The sequence below is a fragment of the Diospyros lotus genome, chromosome 8 (assembly GCF_014633365.1).
Source record: "Diospyros lotus cultivar Yz01 chromosome 8, ASM1463336v1, whole genome shotgun sequence".
NCBI lineage: Eukaryota > Viridiplantae > Streptophyta > Magnoliopsida > Ericales > Ebenaceae > Diospyros > Diospyros lotus.
Window position 1 is genome coordinate 32,094,540 of NC_068345.1, and position 10,590 is coordinate 32,105,129.

Below are 10,590 nucleotides of genomic sequence, written 5' to 3' on the forward strand. Positions count from 1 at the left end.
GATTTGTCTGTATATATTTTGATTTCATTTTACAATACACTTCTCAAATTTTTATTTTTGATGATAATATATCTCTTATTTGAGATCTTTCCTAAATTTCTCTTAGACCAATAACTTTTAGTTAATTATAAAACATAAAAAAAAATTGAAATTATAGTTATTTGAAATGACGTTCCTGTAATTACTAAAAGATAATCATCAAATTTATTTAAGCATTATTTTCTAGAAAAATTATTGCAGTTAATTTATATTAATTCAAAAAAAGTGATGCAAATTATTGTTTAAGATGTAATAAATATATTTTATTTTTAAATATTATAATGTTCTGAGTAATGAGTAAGCAATAATAAAAATATTTTATTTTTAAACAAAATATATTTATTACAACAATCAAACACTTTTATTAGTTAATTAAATTATTTAAACATGATAAATTTATCATGAATTAATAAAAATATTTAATTGTTAAAAATAATAGGCAAAAATAAAATACATTTGATCACTACTTGACCTTAAGACAGTGATTATTTTTAATTATAAAATATTATTAATTAGTATTAAATATATAATATTTTATCAATCAGGGTCTCTGGGTGTTGTTTGCACGCGCGGTCTGGTAAGATGGCTCTTTTGGCAATGATGTGATGTTTTTATATTATTATTATTATTTGGTAGGTCAATGATAGGTCCGGTAATTAAGAAGTCCAGGACAACATTAATGATGCCAACAAGGACATTACATGTTACCTACCGTTGTAAAATGTAATGTCATCACAATTGTTGCTCAACGTACACTATTAAATTTAGATATTAACATCATTAAAAGTCATCTAATTTAACAATTAATCTCTTCTATTTTATTTTTTTGGTACATCATAAAATATTAATTTAAAATTCAATATACATTTAAGAAAATGTTAGTCTAGAAGTATTAATTTAAAATATTAGTTTTTACCTTATAATAAAATATTTGATGATACTTGAGATATGTTTTGATTAACATGTGTATGTTTTATTGAGATCATACTTGGCCTAGTCTTAGTCCTTAACCAAGCCATTGTTGGTCCCCTTTGAAATGGCCACCCAAGAGGAGTAGATGAATTAAGTGATTAAAATTTTTATAATTTTATTAATAAAAATTCTTAATATAAAATTTTATGAAAATTATATTTGTATAAATAAGTATAATTGAGTTTGTTTGAGATTGTTATATTGCAAGCTATAAAATATAGCAATACAAGAGAAAGAATGGTAATAGACAACACATAATATATAGTGGTTCTGTAACATCCCGTTCGAGTGATAAGAAGATCCGGAACAACTTATCCTGATGGGCCTACACGAACTTCACAGGGGGGGTCACCCATCCCTGGATTACCCCAGGTTAAGCACGCTTAACTTGGGAGTTCTTTGCCAACATTCAGCCCAAAAGGTATCCAGCTGGTGTTGTTTCCTTTCTTACACTATCCTCGATATATACTAACTTCTCTGGGCTCTTGGGGTATTACAATCTCCCCCCCTTGAGCACATGACGTCCTCGTCATGCGACCTTACAACCGGTCCCAGATCTCCCCCCGATGCATGGCCGATGTGGGATTCGCCTAAGGTGCCTACACGCACCCCCCCTTAGGGACTCAGCTTCCTCGTTGAGGTTTGCCCCACCACCGCGCTCAGAGGCTCGGGGGTCGGCTCTGATACCACCTGTAACATCCCGTTCGAGCGATAGGAAGATCCGGAACAACTTATCCTGATGGGCCTACACGAACTTCCCAGGGGGGGTCACCCATCCCTGAATTACCCCAGGTTAAGCACGCTTAATTTGGGAGTTCTTTGCCAACATTCAGCCCAAAAGGTATCCAGCTGGTGTTGTTTCATTCCTTACACTATCCTCGATATATACTAACTTCTCTGGGCTCTTGGGGTATTACAGGTTCGGTATATTCCAAATATGTAATTCATTCTCCCAACGTCTAACCACCATTGGGGTTCTACTAAATCCAACATCAAGGTTTTCCTTTAACTCACATTGAAAACTATTACACACCTATATTTTAAACGATTCTAGGTAACTAATACAATTAACAACAATAGTTTAAATGAATACAAGTATTTTTCCACACTCAGACACAAATGAATCAATCAATATAAACAAATGTACAAGGCAATGATATAAAAAATATTACAGTAACCTTAGTTGATGGAGATATTCAGATTTGGCTTGAGTAGTTTTTCTCCACTTGCCTCGAGGCTCTTGGATGAATGTAGGGTTGCAAATGAGCCGAGCCATTTGAGCTCAGTTCGATAAAAACTTGTTCGAGTTCGTTCGTTAAGGTAAATGAGTCGAATTTGAGCATAAATTTAAAGTTTGATTTATAAACTAATTAAGCTTGAGTTCAACAAAACTTGGCTCGATAGGCTCGCGAGTTGGTTCCATTATAGGCTCGTAATTATCTTGTGAAAATATATATTATTTTATTATAAAATAATATATATAATATATTAAATATATTTTATAAATATATTATTTAACATACTGTGGTCTCTTAGAGTATAACCATTCAAGATGGGGAGGTGAATTGAGTGATTAAATTTTTTTTCAATTTTAATAAATATTCCCGATTAATGATTTTATTGAAAAATATATATTTGATAAATACAATAAATTATACTTGAGATTAATAATAAATATAAGCCAAAAGATATAAAAAAAATAAATACAATGAAGCACACAACAATTTATAGTGGTTCAGTATCTTCACATACACCTAGTCCACTCTCTCAAGGTCTAATCACCATTGGGGTTCCACTAAAATAATTTCACCAAACTTTCTACATTAGCTCACATTAAAAACTAAATACACACCTAGATTATAATGGGTTCTAGGCAACCACTACACCAAAGTTTTCTCCCTAACTCACATTATAAACTAGATTCACCTACATTTTAATGAATCTAGGAAACCTATACAATACTGAATAATAATTTAAATGTTACAAATAATTTGTCCATACTTGGACACAAATAAACAATTAAGAACAAATTATACAAGGTAATAATATTTAAATAAATAAATAAATTTGTAATCTCAAATGGAGAAGTTTGGATTTGTCATAGAAGACTTGAAGAACTTTTCTCCTTTTACCTTGTGGCTCTCCGGTAGATGTGCAATAATACTTCGAGAGTCTCGAATTGTTTGGATGCTTTGTTTGAGAGCGTTTGAAAGCTTTCGGATGCTTTGGATATGTAATGGAAGTACTTGGATACTCAAAAAATGAGTTTGGATGGGTATTTATAAGCATTTTAGCCACTAAAGAAAGAGTTAATATGAAGTTTGAAATTAAAAAAATGTTTAGACTTTCTCAAACAATAAGAAAATATATCTCGCCTTTAATTCAAAATAAATTTACTTTTTGTATGAGAAATCAAGATTTGAAAATTCAAATATAAACTTTTGAGACATAAATGATTAAAACAAAAAAACATATCTAAGAGTAATCTCCTTTAATTCAAAATAAATTTACTTTTTGCATGAATAAGAGAAAACACGTGTAAAACCAATTCTATTTAATTTAAAATAAATTTATTTTTATATGAGAAAGCATTGTTGTTAAAATCCCGATTTTACGCGTACGATTTTACGATTTTACGATTCGAAGACCCCCAAACGATTCAAATCCCATGTAAAATCCAATTTGGGATAAAATCCTATAACATCTCGATTTTACATGTACGATTTTACGATTTTACGCTTCAGAGATCCCCAAACGATTTTACGATTCAAAGACCTCTATTGATTTAAGTTGTAATTTAGAGGATGCTTCCAATGTCTCAATGTCACATAGCATTTGACATTGGAACTTATGCAATGAATTGTTATATTTTGCCTCTAAATTGGAACTTGATTTAACATTGATTACATAAATTCCAATGTCACATAGCATCTAACATTAATTGCATAAGTTCCAATTTCCTTGATTTAAATTATAATTTTTACTTGATTTAACATTGATTGCATAAGTAAATCAAGACAAACAAGTAATTAATTAATGGACCACCGAACCCCAAATTGGGATATTACTTGATTTAATCAATGTTAAATCAAGAAAAAATTGCAATCTAAATCTAATGGAAGACATTGAAAGCATCCTCTAAAGAATTTTAAGCTATATTTTACCTCTAAATTACCTATATTTTGCCTCTAAATTGCCTATACCAACCTGTTAGTTTTTGAGCTATATTTGGGAAGTATCATTTTTTGAATTATAATAAGGAATAATCAAGTTATTAAATAATATTAATTCATTTTCTACAAAATTATATTATTATAAACATATATTTACAAAAATTAAAGGGTATTTTTAATTATCTCTAAAATCTTACGATTTTACGATTCGATTTTACAATCCGATTTTATGGACCCTTTGTCGATCCCACTTAAAATCCCGATTTTAACAACCTTGTGAGAAAGAAATATATTTATATCATAAAAATATTTTTGTTAATCATCAAAACTTAATTAATATAAGCAAGTTGGCTCAACACATACATATATAAATATATATACATATTATCATTATTCATTTTTTTTTCTTTGCCCAACAAACCCATTCCTCCTCTCTCTCGTTTCTTTCCCTTCTCGAGCACACAACAATTCCATTTTTCAACAAACCCACTTTTTTCTCTTCCCCCCTCTCTCTCTTTCACTCCTCCAACAATCTCCATCAATCTTCATCTTCTTCGTGTTCTCCCTCACTCTCCATTCCTAAGCCTTCGCTCATCTGATTTAAACCTTTCTCTATTAAAATGTCGGCTTAAATTGTTGAACACATTGTCATCTTTAAGGTCAAACTTGAAACTGACCCATCTAAGATCGACTCCATGGTCGTCGGCCTCTCTACTCTCAACCTTGTCCTCCACCTGTCCGTCGACCCCCTCCACCAGAATTGCTCATTGGCATTCTCCTTCACCTACATGCTTCAGAGCTACTACAAGTCCAAGGACGATCTCAATGCCTATCCAGGTTACCCGCCACACGTCAACATCATCACGGATCAAGTCTTCCCAATCTCTTCTTTTAATAGATCTGAGCCCAAGCTTGGTTTTTCAACTAAATTGACGAGCCAAGCCCGAGCTCAGTTTATGTTCACTGAGCTCAAGCTTGAGCCACGATTTCAGGCTCAACTCAACCTTGAGCCTAAGTTTGGTATACCGATCCCGAGTTGAGCTTATTGAAGCTCGGCTTGGCTCGGCTCGATTGCAACCCAAGATGGATGGGCAATGAAGCTTGAGAGCCTTGGATTTTCTTGGAAATTGGATTGAGAGAGCTTGATAGCTTATGTGTGCTTTAGATATTCAAAAATGCCAAAAACGTTTTCACCATTTCGAGCCCCAAATATTTATAAGTATTGTTGGACAATTTACATAATGGTAAAAAAATGATTGTTGGGCTCAAAAAGTCAACTTTCCTAAAGAAGAGTCGACTTCCAAGGCTAAAAGTCGACTTTTAATATATATCTGATGCCATATTTGAAAAACTCATAATCCTTAAGTGAAATTAAATAATCTAATATATCCAAAGGGTTTTATTATCCCTAATTCCCTTTGAATATAATTAAATCTTTCATTTGGAAGGGGTTTTGTAAAAAATATCCACTAATTGAAAATCGGTTGGGACAAATTCAACAGATATTTCTTGATTTTAGACATGGTCCCTAAGAAAATGATGTATAATTTCTATATGTTTTGTTTTAGAATATAATATTGGATTTTTAGAAAGATTAATAACACTAGTGTTGTCACATTTAATGGGGGTTTACTTAAAAGTAATTCTGAAGTTAATTAATTCTTGACAAATCCAAATAATTTGAGCACAACAATTACTGGCAACTATACATTCGGATTCAATAGTTGATAATGTTACCGAATTTTACTTCTTGAAAAATCATGAAATCAGTTTGTTTCTCAACAGTTGATAAGTTTCGAAAATGTTCTTTTAGTCTACCTTGCAATTGAAAAAATTTGCATCGGAATATCTTATTAATTCGAAATTATCCTCATTTGGATACCATAATCCTACATCTTGCATTACAATCAAATGTTTGAAGATTCTCTTAACAACCATTACATGAGATTTTTTGGGATTTGATTGAAATTTAGCACATAGGCATACACTAAATATGATATCAAGCTTACTTGTCATTAGGTAAAGTGAGGACCCTATTATACTCCTATAGAGTTTTTGATCCACACTTATACGTTGATCATCTTTATCTAGTTTTGTGGATGTACTCATAGGTATGCCTATTACTTTAGCATTTTTCATTCAAAATTTCTTTAACATTTCTCTCAGGACCCTATTATACTCTTATAGAGTTTTCTTTAACATTGCTTTAGCATTTGAAAATTTCTTTAACATTTTTTATCCAAAATTTTTCATTCGTTGTGTTCGGGAACCATCATCAGCACTGAGTATCAACGAAATCCAAAACTATCAACATGGGTGAATTAGATTATTGCTGTGTAGATTTTATAATGATATTGTACTACTTGAATATTATATGATTACTCTCTTTGATGTTGTGTAATCTTAGATCTATGGTTGGAATAGTTAGTGCGTAATTCCATGAAATGTATGACGTATTATTCTTAGTACTTAACGTTGTATCTATATTTTCAATACTCTTTTTTTATTATCCATCATATTGTGGATTATACTTGATATATTTTTCTCATAGGCTGTATTGTTTATATATATTTATTCTCTCAACTCACAATACCTTTTTGATTTATGACAAAAGGGAGAAAATGACCTCATGTTTTATTTTTTGTCTTGATCTTATGTACTCCCATATTTATCTGTCTTATTAATCAACTATTTTATTATTTTTTTTTTTGCATTAATTCAGGGAGAGTATATCTTCAGGGGGAGTTATGTTTATATATGGTAAAACATGAAATTTTTGTCATTATCAAAAAGGGGGAGATTGTTAAGCTCAATGGTAAGTAAATATGATTTTGATGATAACAAAAATATTTTTATGATATAAATGTATTTTTTATTTATGCAAAATGTAAATTTATTTTGAATTAAAAATGGGTACAAAGAGTAAATTTATTTTGAATTAAAGGAGATTGCTTTTAGACATGTTTTCTTGTTTTAATCATTTATGTCTCAAAAGCTTATAATTGAATTTTCAAATCTTGATTTCTCATGCAAAAAGTAAATTTATTTTGAATTAAAGGTGAGACATATTTTCTTGTTGTTTGAGAAAGTCTAAACATTTTTTGAATTTCAAATTTCATATTAACATTTTCTTTAATGGCTAGTGTATTTAGAAGATGTATAGATATATGGTAAGTATGGAGACTCAAGGTTGAGAACAAACTTGATAGAGCATTTAAACAAGAGTGAGAATGTTCGAAGTGTTGGAAGTGTGCTGGCTGGTGGAATTCTCAATTGTTGGTGACTTGTTTGTAATTGTCTCTGGTTGTAAATTTGATATTTTTACTCACTTGTTGTGTGAGATATTATTTTACTCATTTGTTATGTGAGGGGATTATATTTGCTAGTAGTATGCTAGTGGTTCTTGCTTAGACAAGGAATTGTATGTTGGTTCTAGATCCAATTAAAAGCTAGTGTTGATTCTTCCTAATGGAATCTCAAGCTAAGTTTTGAGATAGAGGATTAGGCTCTTTAGAGCCAAACCTATATAAATTTATCTTGTTCCTTATAGTTATGTGATTTTATTGTTATTAATTTTACTGCAATTATCATATATTGAGATCACAAATTTAAGAGTTTTCAAAAGAGTTAAAATTATTAATTTTTTAAAAATCCAATTCACCCCATCTTAAGTATTTTTCTGGACAACAATTATATTGCAAGCCATAAGATATAGCAATACAAGAGAAAAAATGACAATAGACAACACACAATATATAGTGGTTCAGTGTATCTCAACACCCTTAGAATTTCACTAAATTTTCCTTTATCTCATCTTGAAAACTATTACACACCTAGAATTTAAACGGTCCCAGGCAATCAATACAAACCACAACAATAATTTAAATGAATACAAGTATGTGTAGTACAAGTATTTGTCTACACTTAGACAAAAATGAATCAATTAATATAAACAAATGTACAAGGTAATGATATAAAAAATATTGCAACAACTTTAGTTAATGGAGATATTCGAATTTGGCTTAAAGAGCTTTTCTCCACTTGCATTGAGGCTCTTGGATGAATAGGCAATGAAGCTTGAGAGCCTTGAATTTGCTTAGAAATTGGATTGAGAGAACTTGAGAGCTTGTGTGTGCTTTAGCTATTTAGAAATACCAAAACTCTTTCACTATTTTGAGCCTCAAATATTTATAGGTGTTGTTGGATTATCTGCATAACGATGAAAAAAATGACTGTTAGGCTCAGAAAGTTGACTTTCGTAAAAGGGAGTCAACTTCCAAGGCTGAAAGTCGACTTCTCTAATCAAGAGTCGACTTCTCAAAAATTAGCTCTTGGTTGGATCAACTCTGCATAAATTGCTCTTGGTTGAGTCAACTAAAACTATAAAGAATTCGACTTTTGGCATATGAAGAGTAGGCTTTCCAAGGAATAAGTCGACTTCTTGGTCTAGATTTTGAGAAAATATTTTTTATGCAATTTATATTTACTTGATAAATGATTTTAACGGAAAATAATATTTTTTATTATACATATCTTATAAAAAAATTATAAATTAATCAAAAATAATTAGAGCCTATAATTTGGATAGTATTTAGAATTTTTTTTATTAATTCTCAAAACTTAATTTAGAGATTAAATAGAGTAAGTTGGCTCAACAACCACTCTAATCTTGACCTCTTTAATAGTCAACACTTCTTATTCTTCCTATATTTTCCTAGATATGGTCGTTGGCTCTTTTTCCGCCACTAAGTGCCTCTTCCTTACCTTTTTTTCATTATTATTTTTTTCTTCCTCCCATATTCATATCTGGTCACCATTACTCTTGCTAGCACAACTATGACCAGATTTAGACATGCTTATTTTTTTGTCATCATCCATCTCCTCTTCCCATAACCAAATTTGGTTGTTGCTGCCACTACCTTTGTCACTAACACAACTGCGAGCACATCTCCTTCTCCTTCTCCTCCTCATCCTCATCTTCTTCTTTTGTTATTATTGTTGCCGTTAGACTGTCCAAATGCCTTCTCTAGAAACTAGATCTAGGCGCTAGCATCATTATCTAGAAACCAGATCTAGGCGCTAGCATAACCATGACTTGATCTAGCTCTAGGTCATTTTTTTGTCATTATCCGCCTTCTCTTTCAACAACTAGATTTGACCGCCACCATCATCACCATTAACCTCCCCTTATAAACTTCACTCTTTGCCATTATACATTTTTTTTCAATTATATAAAATTTTACTTTTTTGCTTAGAATTAAATAGAATCTTCTGCTTTCTTCCACTCTGTCTCCAAGAATAACTAGGACTAATTTTGTCGTGTGTTCATGTTCAAATTAAACATTTTTTATTTTTCTTTTAAATTATTTTCAAAGGTTGTAATTAGAAGGAACTCTAATGTTCATATACATATAGTATACCAACGAATGATCTTATTTCTTTTATGGGGAAGGAAGAAAATTAAAGAACCAACAAATATTAACTACAATTATTGTTAACCAAGGAAAATAATTCGAGGTAAAAATAAGATACACTTAGATAATAAAAATCCGTACTTGAAAAAATAAAAAATATGTTATTCTTGAGCATAAATTTTTGTTGATAAAAACTAAAATGAATTCAAATGGAATTTTCTCTAGACCCATGTTGCAAAAAATTTGATTCATTTTTTAAAATATTTTTAGTTTAAAAAACAAAAACAAAATTTTCAAGGTAAATTCAATAATTATTTTTTTTGAATTAAAGATTAATTTTTATAAGAATTTTTAATTTTATAATGTAAAAGGACATTTTTGTTAATTATTTTTTTTTCATTCCATAAAAATCAAGGTATACTAAATATGGTAATGAAATGAAATGACCATTTTATTTCTGCTCGGATCCAAACATGAAGATGAAATGAAATAGTTCATTTCCCTTTCCCTTTCCCTTGCCCTCTATTCTGCCCAACCACAGCAAAGTTCCCTACTCATTTTGATGCAGTACTTTGGCTTATAAATCAATATTCATAATACAAAAGGATTTTGCAACACTTAAGACACTCCTTAAAATACATTTAATGTGCTTTGTTAGTATTCAAATTTTTATTAATTGATAATAAATATATTATATTTTAAAATATCTTATCAACCAATAAAAGTGTCCGATACTGAAAACAAAATGCATTAATTGTATTTGCAGAACCCAACATAAAATAAAATATCTTATAATAAGAAAAAATATTAATATTTAATATCAGATAGTTAATACTATTTCATTTAACTCAACCCAATTTAATATATAGATAAACTTTGTAAGTAAAAACGAGTATTATCCTTATTTTTAAAATTTGAAAATTATGTAGAGATAAATAAAAATTAAACATTTTTGTAATATAGTTATAGAATCCTGACTTGTAATATACACT